Source organism: Salmo salar, chromosome 14 (genome assembly GCF_965601325.2).
Source record: "Salmo salar chromosome 14, fSalSal1, whole genome shotgun sequence".
Lineage (NCBI taxonomy): Eukaryota > Metazoa > Chordata > Actinopteri > Salmoniformes > Salmonidae > Salmo > Salmo salar.
Window position 1 is genome coordinate 97,351,794 of NC_138304.1, and position 17,037 is coordinate 97,368,830.

Sequence of the window (17,037 nt, forward strand, 5' to 3'; positions counted from 1 at the left end):
ACCTGTGTTATTGAGTGATACTGCTTTTCATTGTCAATTGTATTCTATCATGGTTATGTTGTGAGAGAATGCAATGAGTAAGACACTGAATCCTTCCAGAAACGATATTCAATTATGAATGGGCTGTGATCTCTGGCCTTACAACAGGTATAGGTAGTAAACTAAACCCAGTAACTGCATTTCAAATTGACAATAGCATAATGCCCCCTGACCTCTCCTAAACCTGCAGGGGAATTTCGCAAAATCCCTGCTTGCTGACCCAGTTCACTCTCTGTCCATGAGAGTTAAGGTGCGTGTCCTTCTCCCCTGTCTACAACACTATGTGAACCACACTCCCACACACAATTGCAGTTATTCTCCCAAACCTACAATCACAAGACAGACATTTACCATTTAACCCCCCTTTCCTAAACCCAAATCCCAACCACAGCGCAGCTCTGAAGAGTTATGGCATTTAACATCACAACGGATCACGATGAAGCGACCGCTGTGGTCAGAAGCAAAGGAAAGTGGTCAACAAGCTCATGAATAAGCATGTTCACCGACACCGAGACCTCAAGAGAAACTGTCAATTATGATTGTGATCGGTCGATGATCAGTTTATTCTCACGATATAGGAGACGGTATCTCATCATAGCTAACCAATTATATGGGATCTGATGTTGACATCCACAATTGCAAAATAGTTTGTAGTTGAATAAAATGCATCTGTTTTATGTATTGTTAAGGCAATAATCACACACGTGTTTAGTTGTCTATTTCGTAAGTGTTTATCGGTATAGTTTACTGGCCCATTGCCCTACTAAAGCCCTTCTCACTTACGAATCTCTACTCAGTTACTCTTGTATAAAGACGCATAATGATTACTCATCGAGGTCGCATCTTGCTCAAGCAATATTAGAAAAGTTCTTATTTAGTCTAAATACAAGACAAGAGAGAAAATCTAGCTACTCACCTCTGAAAAACTTATCTCAACTAAATCATATGTATTGTCTGCTAACTGCGCCGCTCCATCCGCGCATGAAGGAGAAGCCCCGCTTTCCAACGTGAACCTTTGGTCCACTTGATAAATAAAACAATGAATTCAACTGTTCGATTCGGTCAATTCCTTCCCTCTTCTGAACGTTTATGTTTTTTCCCTTGATAAAACAGCCTACAAACCCCCCGCTCCTACCAAAATCATGTGTGCGTTCCCGTTTGGGTTTGTAGCGCTCGCCCTGAGCGGCGTTGGACCAATGAACAAGCAGAGTTGTAACGGTAGGCGGGCCCGCTCATTTGACCTCGCAACACAACAGGCGACGAGTTGGCGTCCCTGCAAAGCCATCGGCAGCTCGGCACTATTCTATCATGCTGTTAGTGCATGCGGACCAAAGTAAACCCACTGTATTTACACAGCTGTCACGGTATGGACTATCTCTTCATTTCCACTGCCCCTCCAGATAGGCTATGATTAAGCCGCTGCTGAGCCTGTAAAGGAGTAGCAGTCTATATGTACATTTAACTACACAGGCCTCTACACATCATGAAGAGTGGAGGATTTTATTGGCAAAAGATTCATCTTTCTGTATGGATCAATAATAATATTAATATAATGCATAAACCATTACATTGCATAGATAGTCTGTTTACTTTGAGCAACAATCCTCCTCAAGGACAACAAATATTATTTTCAGAACAGAACTCAAGATCAGGGGCAGGGCCATGTCCAATTGGCCCCGGGCATCTGAAATCAATTTTTCCTCAAGAGTGTTTACAGAAATGGTATTAGGCAAACAAATTAAATTGAACCAGGGACAGGATAAACAATTTAATCCGTAGCTACCTTAACTGCATGTATGCCTAATAGGGTACAGCTTCACAGTACAGCGCCGCACCGACATGAAAATAGATTTCCACTTTAACTAACTGGCTCTTACTATGATGAGTGGCCTGCCATGGTTGTCATAATGCAGCATTGCCAACTTGATTGGCCCTGTTCCACCACATCCTACATGGAGGGATGGATGATGGAGGGATGGATGATGGGGGGATGATGATGGAGGGATGGATGGATGATGGAGGGATGGATGGATGATGGAGGGATGGATGATGGGGGGATGATGATGGAGGGATGGATGATGGAGGGATGGATGGATGGATGATGGAGGGATGGATGGATGGATGATGGGGGGGATGATGATGGAGGGATGGATGATGGAGGGATGGATGATGGAGGGATGGATGGATGATGGAGGGATGGATGATGGATGATGGAGGGATGATGATGGGGGATGATGATGGAGGGATGGATGATGGGGGATGATGATGGGGGGATGGCTGATGGCTAGATGGATGATGGAGGGAGGGAGGGATGGATGATTCAGGGATGGATGGATGATGGAGGGATGGATAGAGTGAGGGATGGGGCGGAAAATGGGTTGTCTGATCGAATCAATCAGTCTCATTTTAATACAGAGGCAGGAACTTCGTCATGAACCCACTGGGCACAGACGTCAATTCAATGTCTTTTCCACGTTGGTTCAACGTCACTTCATTGAAATGACGTGGAAACAACGTTGATTCAACCAGTGTGTCCAGTGGGATGTAACTTATTGCATGTGTTTGTACACATGCATATACACACACTCTCATTCAAATGCACACATGTGCACATACACGAACACACACACATGTAAATAGTGCCATACATGCACTCAAACATATTCAGTTGGCCTTGCTGTTATGATTTTTGTTGTCCTTGATGTCTTTTGCATTGTTGTTTTCTGTTTTCCTTTTCCTTTTTTCTCTTTTGTTCATTTTGTTGGTTGTTGGCGCATTGGGGGACAGGGGCTTGGGGGTGGAAAATTGAATTATTTAATTACATTTTTCCCAGGGGGAGGGGACTGAGTCTCAGCTGTTGAGCAGCTTCACTGCAACTAGATTGTATGTTTTAATATTCAATATTAAAAAATAAAAATAAAATGTAAAAAATGATTAATGTCATCAAGGGTTATTACTGTAATGAAATTTGGGGCTTGCAGCATTGTGTATTGTATCAAATCAAAGTGTATTGTGCACATTATACAGCAGGTATGAACAGTGAAGTGTCAATATTAGTTTTTTCATTTCTATACCATGATCATGATCTCAAAGTTGAAACTTGATTTAGACAGGTTAAGCAACTTTTGAGCATAAATTAATTGTGGCAACTACCAGCATTGTCCTGGCACAGTACAGCAAAGCGGTATACTAAATGTCACCGTTCAGCTCTGTTCTGTGTGATCAAGGTGTAGAATAAGGGATGAGAAGACTAGCAAGCAAATACGCACACAACACACAACAGACACCAAAAGCAGTTGGTATCGTCCCAATTCCTGAAAAAGCCAGAAAAACATATCCATTAGTAATGTCGCTGCTGGGAGGTGAATACTGCTCAGAGGTTATGCTGACGTAAATCTGTCAAGCTACTGTTCTGTTCATGAACACCGTATTGTATAAACCTCTGTGGTTTCTCACTCAGGCAGGCAGTGTGTTTCAGCCTGTGGCTACAGGGCACAGAGACCTACACAGTAACATCCTCTCCTTTCCCCTCTCCTCTCCTCTCCTCTCCTCTCCTCTCCTCTCCTCTCCTCTCCTCTCCTCTCCTCTCCTCTCCTCTCCTCTCCTCTCCTCTCCTCTCCTCTCCTCTCCTCTCCTCTCCTCTCCTCTCCTCTCCTCTCTCTTCTCCTCTCTCTTCTCCTCTCCTTTCCTCTCTCTCCTTTCCTCTCTCTTCTCCTCTCCTTTCCTCTCTCTCCTTTTCTCTCTCTTCTCCTCTCCTTTCCTCTCTCTCCTTTCCTCTCTCCTCTCCTCTCCTCTCCTGTCCTCTCCTCTCCTCTCCTCTCCTCTCTTCTCCTCTCAGCTGGCGTACAACTCATCCTGTAATTACGGCTAGCTGTCATCAACAGCCCCCGACCAGCAGCTATATTTACTGGAGAGCCAACAAACAGACCCAGCTCCCTGGTATGATCACTTAAAAGCGCTGCTTAGCCATGGATAGAAGGATTAGCCGCTGGACTGATCCCAGATAAGTTTGTGTATTGAGCCATAGGTAGAAGGATTAGATCCTTGACTGGTCCCAGATCGGTTTGTGTTGCGAGCCATGGGTAGAAGGATTAGAGCCTTGACTGGTCCCAGATCAGTTTGTGTAGTGAGCCATGGGTAGAAGGATTAGAGCCTGGACTGGTCCCAGGTCAGTTTGTGTCATTGACCAATAGAAGGTTAATTCACACAGCCGGACGTAATGTTACAGGTCTGAACGGGACCACCTCTCTCAGACATCTCAGCCGACACCCCTCATACACACCCCTCTTTCAATCCCTTGCCCCCGGAGCACTTGTGACCACTTACATGGAGAGAGCCACTCGGACATGCCATATGACGGGGGGATAGGGCGAAGGGGGGCAAGAGATCAAGGGCAGTGACATCTGAGGGTGAGAGTGGAAGTGGAACAGGAAGGGTTAGGGAGGGAGGGGTCAGTGGAACAGGAAGGGTTAGGGAGGGAGGGGTCAGTGGAACAGGGAGGGTTAGGGAGGGAGGGGTCAGTGAAACAGGAAGGGTTAGGGAGGGAGGGGTCAGTGGAACAGGGAGGGTTAGGGAGGGGTCAGTGGAACAGGGAGGGTTAGGGAGGGAAGGGTCAGTAGAACAGGGAGGGCTAGGGAGGGAGGGGTCAGTGGAACAGGAAGGGTTAGGGAGGGAGGGGTCAGTTGAACAGGGAGGGTTAAGGAGGGAGGGATCAGTGGAACAGGAAGGGTTAGGGAGGGAGGGATCAGTGGTCTACCTCTTTCGTATCGTCTGTTCTCTGGTTACCTGTTTACATCCTACTAGACACCATAGTAATGTTTTACATCCTACTAGACACCATAGTAATGTTGTACATCCTACTAGACACCATAGTAATGTTTTTCATCCTACTAGACACCATAGTAATGTTGTACATCCTACTAGACACCATAGTAATGTTTTACATCCTACTAGACACCATAGTAATGTTGTACATCCTACTTGACACCATAGTAATGTTTTTCATCCTACTAGACACCATAGTAATGTTGTACATCCTACTAGACACCATAGTAATGTTTTACATCCTACTAGACACCATAGTAATGTTTTACATCCTACTTGACACCATATAATGTTTTACATCCTACTAGACACCATAGTAATGTTGTACATCCTACTAGACACCATAGTAATGTTGTACATCCTACTAGACACCATAGTAATGTTTTACATCCTACTAGACACCATAGTAATGTTTTATATCCTACTAGACACCATAGTAATGTTGTACATCCTACTAGACACCATAGTAATGTTTTATATCCTACTAGACACCATAGTAATGTTGTACATCCTACTAGACACCATACTAATGTTTTACATCCTACTAGACACCATAGTAATATTTCATATCCTACTAGACACCATAGTAATGTTCTACATCCTACTTGACACCATAGTAATGTTTTACATCCTACTAGACACCATAGTAATATTTCATATCCTACTAGACACCATAGTAATGTTGTACATCCTACTAGACACCATAGTAATGTTGTACATCCTACTTGACACCATGGTAATGTTGTACATCCTACTAGACACCATGGTAATGTTTTCCATCCTACTAGACACCATAGTAATGTTTTCCATGCTACTAGACACCATAGTAATGTTGTACATCCTACTTGACACCATATAATGTTTTATATCCTACTTGACACCATAGTAATGTTTTACATCCTACTAGACACCATAGTAATGTTTTCCATCCTACTAGACACCATAGTAATATTTCATATCCTACTAGACACCATAGTAATGTTGTACATCCTACTTGACACCATAGTAATGTTTTCCATCCTACTAGACACCATAGTAATGTTTTACATCCTACTAGACACCATAGTAATGTTTTACATCCTACTAGACACCATAGTAATATTTCATATCCTACTAGACATCATAGTAATGTTGTACATCCTACTTGACACCATAGTAATGTTTTACATCCTACTAGACACCATAGTAATGTTTTATATCCTACTAGACACCATAGTAATGTTTTATATCCTAGTAGACACCATAGTAATGTTGTTTATCCTACTTGACACCATAGTAATGTTTTACATCCTACTAGACACCATAGTAATGTTTTATATCCTACTAGACACCATAGTAATGTTTTACATCCTACTAGACACCATAGTAATGTTTTATATCCTACTAGACACCATAGTAATTTTTACATCCTAGTAGACACCATAGTAATGTTTTCCATCCTACTAGACACCATAGTAATGTTTTACATCCTAGTAGACACCATAGTAATGTTGTACATCCTACTAGACACCATAGTAATGTTGTACATCCTACTAGACACCATAGTAATGTTGTACATCCTACTAGACACCATAGTAATGTTTTACATCCTAGTAGACACCATAGTAATGTTGTACATCCTACTAGACACCATAGTAATGTTTTATGTCCTACTAGACACCATAGTAATGTTTTACATCCTACTTGACACCATATAATGTTTTACATCCTACTAGACACCATAGTAATGTTGTACATCCTATTAGACACCATAGTAATGTTTTACATCCTACTAGACACCATAGTAATGTTTTACATCCTACTAGACACCATAGTAATGTTTTACATCCTACTAGACACCATAGTAATATTTCATATCCTACTAGACACCATATAATGTTTTCCATCCTACTAGACACCATAGTAATGTTTTCCATCCTACTAGACACCATAGTAATGGAGGCCATGTACAGCCATGTCTCAGGGCTCGTTACCACCCTGGAAATAGCCTGGTTCATTGTATGTTTGAGAGAATGCCTCCATGAGTCCTCCAAACACTGAACCACTTTTACTGTGTAGACTGAAGTGTATGTGATCACCCTATGATCACTCGACTACACAGCTGATGCCTGCTGGACTGTTCATTAACACGGTACTTCATTGTGTTTATCTGTCGGCCCCAGCCTCGAACTCAGGCCCTGTGTGTAGCTAACTGACCCTCTCTGCCCATTCATCGCCATTTACCCGTTGTTGTTGTCTTAGCTGTTTACCCGTTGTTGTCTCACCCGTTGTTGTCTTAGCTCTCCCAATCAACACCTGTGATTGCTTTATGCCTCTCTCTAATGTCAATATGCCTTGTATACTGTTGTTTAGGGCAGCTCTCATTGTTTTATTTTACTGCAGAGCCCCTAATCCTGCTCAACATGCCTCAGAGAGCCCCCTTGTCCCACCCCCACACATGCGGAGACCGCACCCAGCTTAACTGGCGCCTCCAGAGATACAACCTCTCTCATCGTCACTCAATGCCTAGGTTTACCCCCACTGTACTCGCACCCTACCATACCCCTGTCTGAACACTATGCCCTGAATCTATCCTACCACGCCCAGAAATCTGCTCCTTTTATTCTCTGTTCCCAAAGCACTAGACGACCAGTTCTTATAGCCTTTAGCCGTACCCTCATCCTACTCCTCCTCTGTTCCTCTGGTGATGTGGAGGTTAACCCAGGCCCTGCAGCCCCCAGCATCACTCCCATTCCCCAGGCGCTCTCATTTATTGACTTCTGCAACTGTAAAAGCCTTGGGTTCATGCATGTTAACATCAGAAGCCTCCTCCCTAAGTTTGCTTTATTCACTGCTTTAGCACACTCCGCCAACCCTGATGTCCTAGCCGTGTCGGAATCCTGGCTTAGGAAGGCCACCAAGAATTCTGAAATTTCCATCCCCAATTACAACATTTTCCGTCAAGACAGAACTGCTAAAGGGGGCGGAATTGCAATCTACTGTAGAGATAGCCTGCAGAGTTTTGTCATACTATCCAGGTCTGTGCCCAAACAGTTTGAGCTTCTACTTTTAAAGATCCATCTCTCCAGAAATAAGTCCCTCACTGTTGTTGCTTGTTATAGATGCCCCTATGCTTAACACCCCGGCCGTCCTTCAATCTAAGCTAGATGCCCTCAATCTCACACAAATGATCAAGGAACCTACCAGGTACAACCCCAAATCCGTAAACATGGGCATCCACATAGATATCACCCTGACCAACTTGCCCTCTAAATACACCTCTGCTGTTTTCAACCAGGATCTCAGCAATCACTGCCTCATTGTCTGCGTCCGTTATGGGTCCGCGGTCAAACGACCATCCCTCATCACTGTCAAACGCTCCCTAAAACACTTCTGCGAGCAGGCCTTTCTAATCGACATTTCCCGGGTATCCTGGAAGGATACTGACCTCATCCCGTCAGTAGAGGATGCCTGGTTGTTCTTTAAAAGTGCTTTCCTCACCATCTTAAATAAGCATGCCCCTTTCAAAAAATGTAGAACTAAGAACAGTTATAGCCCTTGGTTCACTCCAGACTTGACTGCCCTTGACCACCACAAAAACACCCTGTGGTGTACTGCACTAGCTTCGAATAGTCCCCGTGATATGCAACTTTTCAGGGAAGTCAGGAACCAATACACACAGTCAGTTAGGAAAGCAAAGGCTAGCTTTTTCAAACAGAAATTTGCATCCTGCAGAACTAATTCCAACAAGTTTTGGGACACTGTAAAGTCCATGGAGAATAAGAGCACCTCCTCCCAGCTGCCCACTGCACTAAGACTAGGAAACACTGTCACCACTGCTAAATCCACGTTAATCAAGAATTTCAATAAGCATTTCTCTATGGCTGGGCATGCTTTCCATCTGGCTACCCCAACCCCAGCCAACAGCTCTGCACCCCCCGCAGCAACTGGCCCAAGCCCCCCCCCCCCCCCCCCCCCCCGTTTCTCCTTCACCCATATCCAGACAGCTGATGTTCTGAAAGAGCTGCAAAATCTGGACCCCTACAAATCAGCTGGGTTAGACAATCTGGACCCTCTCTTCCTAAAATGATCCGCCGTCGTTGTTGCAACCGCTATTACTAGTCTGTTCTACCTCTTTCGTATCATCTGAGATTCCTAAAGATTGGAATGCGGCCGCGGTCATCCCCCTCTTCAAAGGGGGAGACACTCCAGACCAAAACTGTTACAGACCTATATCCATCCAGCCCTGCCTTTCTAAAGTCTTCGAAAGCCAAGTGAACAAACAGATTACCGACCATTTTCAATCCCACCGTACCTTCTCCGCTATGCAATCTGGTTTCCGTGCTGGTAACGGGTGCACCTCAGCCATGCTCAAGGTCCTAAACAATATCATTACCGCCATCGATAAAAGACAGTACTGTGCAGCCCTCTTCATCGACCTGGTCAACGCTTTCGACTCTGTCAATCACCGTAATCTTATCAGCAGACTCAATAGCCTTGGTTTCTCTAATGACTGCCTCGCCTGGTTCGCTCAGATAGAGTTCAGTGTGTCAAATCGGAGGGCGTGTTGTCCGGACCTCTCTATGGGGGTGCCACAGGCTTCAATTCTCGGGCCGACTCTTTTCTCTGTATACATCAATGATGTTGCTCTTGCAGCGGGGGATTCTTTGATACACCTCTACGTAGACAACACCATTATGGATACATCTGGCCCTTCTCTGGACACTGTGTTACCAAACCTCCAAACGAGATTCAATGCCATACAACACTCCTTCCCTGGCCTCCAACTGCTCTTAAATGATAGTAAAATGAAATGCATGCTCTTCAACCAATCGCTGCCCGCACCCGCCCGCCCCACTAGCATCAATACTCTGGACGGTTCTGACTTAGAATATGTGGACAACTATAAATACCTAGGTGTCTGGCTAGACTGTAAACTTTCCTTCCAGACTCACATTAAGCATCTCCAATCCAGTTAAATCTAGAATCGACTTCCTATTTCACAACAAAGCCTCCTTCACTCATGCTGCCAAACATACCCTCGTAAAACTGACTATCCTACAGATCCTTGACTTCGGCGATGTCATTTACAACATAGCCTCCAACACTCTACTCAGCAAATTGGATGCAGTCTATCACAGTGCCATCCATTTTGTCACCAAAGCCCCATATACTGTATTACCCACCACTGCGACCTGTATGCTCTCGTTGGCTGGTCTTCTCTACATATTAGTCGCCAAACCCACTGGCCCCAAGTCATCTATAAGTCTTTGCTAGGTAAAGCTCTGCCTTATCTCAGCTCACTGGTCACCATAGCAACACCCACCCGTAGCACGCGCTCCAGCAGGTATATTTCACTGGTCATCCCCAAAGCCAACACCTCCTTTGGCTGCCTTTCCTTCCAGTTCTCTGCTGCCAATGACTGGAACGAATTGCAAAAATTATTGAAGGTGGAGACTTATATCTCCCTCACTAACTTTAAGCGTCAGCTGTCAGAGCAGCTTACCGATCGTTGTAGCTGTACACAGCCCATCTGTAAATAGCCCATCCAACCAACTACCTACCTCACCCATATTTGTTTTTGTTTTTCTGCTCTTATTCACACAAGTATTTTCAACTTGCACATCCTCATCTGCACATGTATCACTCCAGTGTAAATTGCTAAATTGTAATTAATCACTATTGGCCTATTTATTGCCTTAGCTCCTTACTTTATTTTGCACACACTGTATACAGATTTTTCTATTGTGTTATTGACTGTACGTTTGTTTATCCCATATGTAACTCTGTGTTGTTGTTTTTGTCTCTCTGCTTTGCTTTATCTTGGCCAGGTCGCAGTTGTAAACGAGAACTTGTTCTCAACTGGCTTACCTGGTTAAATAAATAGGTCTGGCTACTACATGATACTCTAATTTCCCCTATACCCATCATGAGGTTGCTACAACCTAGCCTATGAATGAAAGTTTACAATGTAGGTGCACACAGGTCGAGAGAAAAATTTGAGATGACAGACAGTGACACATTTAATACCTTGCACACTCTTGCCTGCATCTAGCTGATCTAGGGTGTAATCATTAGTCCAACAGTTGCAAACAAGAGTTTCTATTGGGCAAATTCAGGTATTTTTATCCCTGTTACGTTTGCTTCCGTTTAATCAACAGAATGAACCCCTGATCACGCATGAACACGGTTTGCGTTCATAGCAGCCACCTTGTATTCATTCTAGCCTCTCTACACTCTCCTCCTCTCACCTTTGCCCTTCGTTTGTTGGTGTGTGCAACACCAGGGTTGTGGGTTCGATTCCCACGGGGGGCCAGTACAAAAAAAAATATACAAAAAAAATGCATGAAATTAAATGAAATGTATGCATTCACTACTGTAAGTCGCTCTGGATAAGAGCGTCTGCTAAATGACTAAAATGTAAATGTAAATGTAAATGTTTGTGGACTTCAATGAACAACACATCAGCTGTATGTGACAACAACAAAAAAATCCAAGCCAAACCATGTCATAACCGCTACACACAGCCTACATCGTTATCCCCATGTTAGCTAAAGTAACGTCATAATCAACATTGCTAAAAGAACTAACGCGTTAGTAGAACCGCTACAATCATGCAGTAACGTTACAGTGGATAGTCAGTAAGCAGTTACACCGGTGGGCCCCAGTGGCAATAAATTAATAAAACCAAAAGCTTACCTTGACTTGGAAGAGATCCAGTTGTGTGTTGTATAGTCATAGCCAGCTAGCTAACATAGCATCCCTCTGTTTGAGCCGGGTGTTTGAGTAACTAAACTAGCCAGCTGCATTTGCTAGCTAAGTAAGTGAAAATGACATTCTCTCTCTCTCTTGCATCTTTTTCCTTTCTGAAGAAATTAATTTGTTGAAAACTGTTCAACAATTGTCTTTCTCTCTCTTTGAGTCAACTACTCACCACATTTTATGCACTGCAGTGCTAGCTAGCTCTAGCTTATGCTTTCAGTAATAGATTAATTCTCTGATCCTTTGATTGGGTGAACAACATGTCAGTTCATGCTGCAAGAGCTCTGATAGGTTGGAGGACGTCCTCCGGAAGTTGTCATGATTACTGTGTAAGTCTATGGAAGGGGGAGAAAACCAAGAGCCTCCCCTCCTAGGTTTTGTATTGAAGTCAATGTACCAAGAGGAGGACAGCTAGCTTCTGTCCTCCGGCTGCATCATGGTGCTACCCTACAGAGTGCTGTTGAGACTACTATAGACTTGCATTGCAAAACAGTGTGTTTTAATCAATTATTTGGTGACGTGAATATATTTAGTAAAGTTTTATCTAAAAAGGATAACTTTTTCAATATTTTACCATTTTTATTTTATGAAATTCACTGAGGAGGATGGTCCTCCCTTTCCTCCTCTGAGGAACCTCCACTGATGTGGACGGTGGGGGGTCTAGCACTTACAGCCTTCAAAATGGCTTTGAAAGTTCACTCAACCATACAGCTGTTCTGTGAATGTTTTTGTTTTTTTACTGGTGGGTGGGACAGGCAGTGCTGCTCAGCCTCAGACGTGGGCAGATTATAGGGCTGTCATGCCCTGTAGCATGGTTAATGACAGGGCTTTGACTCCTGCAGGTAGGCCTAAGCCCAGCCTCCAAGCACCAGCTTTATTGTGGGCTGGAAGGAAAGGAACCTACTTGCAATAGGATCCACCCATCACAGAACATTCTACCCATCACAGTAGGGAAACTCTATCTCTCTCCCTCTCATACCAATGTCATTCTCAGAAACAAATTACATAACAAATGTCATAAAATGTCATGACATCTTGTGTCATTGAAACCATCTATAGGCAACATTTCTAATATCTCCCTGAACCCAATATTGTGACTTACAATTCCATAGATTATAAACCCTTCTCCTGCCCACTTTATAAATCCTTCACCTTCCCACTTTATAAACCCTTCACCTGCCCACTTCATAAACGCTTCACCTGCCCACTTCATAAACCCTTCACCTGCCCACTTCATAAACCCTTCTCCTGCACACTTTATAAACCCTTCACCTGCCCACTTCATAAACCCTTCACCTGCCCACTTTATAAACCCTTCTCCTGCCCACTTCATAAACCCTTCTCCTGCACACTTTATAAACCCTTCACCTGCCCACTTCATAAACCCTTCACCTGCCCACTTTATAAACCCTTCACCTGCCCACTTCATAAACCCTTCACCTGCCCACTTTATAAACCCTTCACCTGCCCACTTCATAAACCCTTCACCTGCCCACTTTATAAACCTTTCACCTGCCCACTTTATAAACCCTTCACCTGCCCACTTCATAAACCCTTCACCTGCCCACTTCATAAACCCTTCACCTGCCCACTTCATAAACCCTTCACCTTCCCATTTTGCCATTCCAGTTTTTCTCTCTACTTGTTCTGCTTCTGTAGAAAGAAAAAACAAACCGAGACGTGTGTTTGTGGAAGCTTGTTCAGGCTAAATTAGGTCAATGGATGCAACTGTCAGAAAGAGGAAAAAGCAGACTAACAAGCTAGTTAGGGCTAGGCTTCCCCTCCTGGGTGAACACAAGGCAATGTTTCCCATTCACCAGTCTCCAAACACAGTACAGACAGTCATAGTCTTTATCCGATTATTCTGACCATGAAGGTTGGTTAGAGGCTGTTGCTTAGAGATGGTCAGTTCGAGGCTATCAGTTAGAGCCTGCGTGTGTACGTTAGAGGCTGTCGGTTAGAGTCTGTCGGTTAGAGGCTGTCGGTTAGAGGCTGTCGGTTAGAGTCTGTCGGTTAGAGTCTGTCGGTTAGAGTCTGTCGGTTAGAGGCTGTATGTTAGAGACAGTTAGAGGCTGTCGGTTAGAGGCTGTCGGTTAGAGGCTGTCGGTTAGAGTCTGTCGGTTAGAGGCTGTCGGTTAGAGGCTGTCGGTTAGAGCCTGTATGTTAGAGACAGTTAGAGGCTGTCGGTTAGAGGCTGTCGGTTAGAAACTGTATGTTAGAGACAGTTAGAGGCTGTCGGTTAGAGGCTGTCGGTTAGAGCCTGTATGTTAGAGACAGTTAGAGGCTGTCGGTTAGAAACTGTATGTTAGAGACAGTTAGAGGCTGTCGGTTAGAAACTGTATGTTAGAAACAGTTAGAGGCTGTCGGTTAGAAACTGTATGTTAGAGACAGTTAGAGGCTGTCGGTTAGAAACTGTATGTTAGAGACAGTTAGAGGCTGTCGGTTAGAGGCTGTCGGTTAGAGCCTGTATGTTAGAGACAGTTAGAGGCTGTTGGTTAGAGGCTGTCGGTTAGAGCCTGTATGTTAGAGACACCCTATAGGCTGTCGGTTAGAAACTGTATGTTAGAGACAGTTAGAGGCTGTCGGTTAGAAACTGTATGTTAGAGACAGTTAGAGGCTGTCGGTTAGAGGCTGTCGGTTAGAGCCTGTATGTTAGAGACAGTTAGAGGCTGTTGGTTAGAGGCTGTCGGTTAGAGCCTGTATGTTAGAGACACCCTATAGGCTGTCGGTTAGAAACTGTATGTTAGAGACAGTTAGAGGCTGTCGGTTAGAAACTGTATGTTAGAGACAGTTAGAGGCTGTCGGTTAGAAACTGTCGGTTAGAGACAGTTAGAGGCTGTCGGTTAGAAACTGTATGTTAGAGACAGTTAGAGGTTGACGGTTAGAGGCTGTCGGTTAGAGACAGTTAGAGGCTGTCGGTTAGAAACTGTATGTTAGAGGTTGACGGTTAAAGGCTGTTAATTAGAGAATGTCGTTTAGAGGTTGACGGTTAAAGGCTGTTAATTAGAGAATGTCGTTTAGAGGTTGAGGGTTGGAGGCTGTCTGTTAGAAGCTGTCGGTTAATGGCTACCGGTTAGAGTCTGTCGGTTAGAGGCTGTATGTTAGAGTGTTGAAGTTTAGCTCGGCCCAACTCCAGAGAGAAAGATAAACAGTGTGTGTGAGTGTTTTTACTTGGCTTCCAGAGAATCTTCACACTGTGTGTGTTTAAACAGTGTGTGTGTGTTGTGTATTTAAACAGTGTGTGTGTTGTGTATTTAAACAGTGTGTGAGTTGTGTGTTTAAACAGTGTGTGTGTTAAACAGTGTGTGTTGTGTATTTAAACAGTTGGTGTGTGTTGTGTATTTAAACGGTGTGTGTGTTTAAACAGTGTGTGTGAGTTGTGTATTTAAACAGTGTGTGAGTTGTGTATTTAAACAGTGTGTGTGTTGTGTATTTAAACAGTGTGTGAGTTGTGTGTTTAAACAGTGTGTGTGTTTAAACAGTGTGTGTGTTTAAACAGTGTGTGTGTGTTGTGTATTTAAACAGTGTGTGTGTGTTGTGTATTTAAACAGTGTGTGAGTTGTGTGTTTAAACGGTGTGTGAGTTGTGTGTTTAAACGGTGTGTGTTGTGTGTTTAAACAGTGTGTGTGTTTAAACAGTGTGTGTGTTTAAACAGTGTGTGTGTTGTGTATTTAAACAGTGTGTGAGTTGTGTGTTTAAACGGTGTGTGTTGTGTGTTTAAACAGTGTGTGAGTTGTGTGTTTAAACAGTGTGTGTGTTGTGTGTTTAAACAGTGTGTGTGAGTTGTGTATTTAAACAGTGTGTGAGTTGTGTATTTAAACAGTGTGTGAGTTGTGTATTTAAACAGTGTGTGTGTTGTGTATTTAAACAGTGTGTGAGTTGTGTGTTTAAACGGTGTGTGTGTGTTTAAACAGTGTGTGTGAGTTGTGTATTTAAACAGTGTGTGAGTTGTGTGTTTAAACGGTGTGTGAGTTGTGTGTTTAAACAGTGTGTGAGTTATGTGTTTAAACAGTGTGTGAGTTGTGTGTTTAAACAGTGTGTGAGTTGTGTGTTTAAACAGTGTGTGAGTTATGTGTTTAAACAGTGTGTGAGTTGTGTGTTTAAACGGTGTGTGTGAGTTGTGTGTTTAAACAGTGTGTGAGTTGTGTGTTTAAACGGTGTGTGAGTTGTGTGTTTAAACGGTGTGTGTGTGTTGTGTGTTTAAACAGTGTGTGAGTTATGTGTTTAAACAGTGTGTGAGTTGTGTGTTTAAACGGTGTGTGTGAGTTGTGTGTTTAAACAGTGTGTGAGTTGTGTGTTTAAACGGTGTGTGAGTTGTGTGTTTAAATGGTGTGTGTGAGTTGTGTGTTTAAACGGTGTGTGTGAGTTGTGTATTTAAACGGTGTGTGAGTTGTGTGTTTAAACGGTGTGTGAGTTGTGTGTTTAAACGGTGTGTGTGAGTTGTGTGTTTAAACGGTGTGTATGAGTTGTGTGTTTAAACGGTGTGTGTGAGTTGTGTGTTTAAACAGTGTGTGAGTTGTGTGTTTAAACAGTGTGTGAGTTGTGTGTTTAAACAGTGTGCGAGTTGTGTATTTAAACAGTGTGTGAGTTGTGTATTTAAACAGTGTGTGAGTTGTGTATTTAAACAGTGTGTGTGTTGTGTATTTAAACAGTGTGTGTGTTGTGTATTTAAACAGTTTGTGAGTTATGTGTTTAAACAGTGTGTGAGTTGTGTGTTTAAACAGTGTGTGAGTTGTGTGTTTAAACAGTGTGTGAGTTGTGTGTTTAAACGGTGTGTGTGAGTTGTGTGTTTAAACGGTGTGTGTGAGTTGTGTGTTTAAACAGTGTGTGAGTTGTGTGTTTAAACAGTGTGTGAGTTGTGTGTTTAAACAGTGTGTGAGTTGTGTGTTTAAACAGTGTGTGAGTTGTGAGTTTAAACAGTGTGTGTGTTGTGTATTTAAACGGTGTGTGAGTTGTGTGTTTAAACGGTGTGTGTGAGTTGTGTGTTTAAACGGTGTGTGTGAGTTGTGTGTTTAAACAGTGTGTGAGTTGTGTGTTTAAACAGTGTGTGTTGTGTATTTAAACGGTGTGTGAGTTGTGTGTTTAAACGGTGTGTGTGAGTTGTGTGTTTAAACAGTGTGTGAGTTGTGTGTTTAAACAGTGTGTGTTGTGTATTTAAACGGTGTGTGAGTTGTGTGTTTAAACGGTGTGTGTGAGTTGTGTGTTTAAACAGTGTGTGAGTTGTGTGTTTAAACAGTGTGTGAGTTATGTGTTTAAACGGTGTGTGAGTTGTGTGTTTAAACGGTGTGTGAGTTGTGTGTTTAAACGGTGTGTGTGAGTTGTGTGTTTAAACGGTGTGTGTGAGTTGTGTGTTTAAACAGTGTGTGAGTTGTGTGTTTAAACAGTGTGTGAGTTGTGTGTTTAAACAGTGTGTGAGTTATGTGTTTAAACGGT

At 43.2% G+C, this 17,037-nt stretch overlaps 1 protein-coding gene across 5 annotated transcripts in view; it reads right to left on the reverse strand.

The window, feature by feature from the left end:
* The window catches only part of LOC106570560 (rho family-interacting cell polarization regulator 2), a 93,700-nt gene that overhangs the window by 66,796 nt on the left and 9,867 nt on the right, over positions 1-17,037 (reverse strand). The window contains exon 1 of one of the 5 annotated variants that reach the window (XM_045694929.2): positions 956-1,225. The exons of the other annotated variants lie outside the window; for them this stretch is intronic. The gene's annotated coding sequence lies outside the window, so the exon portion shown is untranslated. Of the gene's footprint in view, positions 1-955; positions 1,226-17,037 lie in introns of those variants that run through there. 5 annotated transcript variants of the gene reach the window in all.